The following is a 428-nucleotide window of genomic DNA, read 5'->3' as shown; positions in this document are numbered from 1 at the left end:
CAGAAGGATTAGGCAGTCTCAGTTCACTAGTTTCCAGTCTGTCACTCATGTATGGGTCGTGTAATGCTTTGTTTCGTTGTGACTGTATAGTAAGTGTCCTCTTTGGTGGTGTGTGTTGCCTTGCAAACAGGTGTAGCTTGACTGCATGATAAGTGTTCTTCTATTTAGTGGTGGGTGTTGTCTTACAGACAGTTGTGGCTTGGCTGCATGGCTAATTTTCTTTTTCTTTGGTGCTGGGTGCTGTCTTAGGGTTTCTTACATTCACAAGCATCTCTGCCAGCAATTTCACCTCTCCTGAACATGGAATGCAAGTCCCCCAGTCTGCCAGTCCCCCAGTCTCCCTATCTCCTAGCCTCCCAGTGTCCCATGCTCCCAACCTCACAAGCTCCTTGGCACCTTGGATCCCAGCCAAACAGCCTACCAGGCCC

Source organism: Volvox carteri (assembly GCF_000143455.1).
Source record: "Volvox carteri f. nagariensis unplaced genomic scaffold VOLCAscaffold_11, whole genome shotgun sequence".
Taxonomy (NCBI): domain Eukaryota; kingdom Viridiplantae; phylum Chlorophyta; class Chlorophyceae; order Chlamydomonadales; family Volvocaceae; genus Volvox; species Volvox carteri.
Note: the sequence above shows the minus strand (reverse complement) of the source record.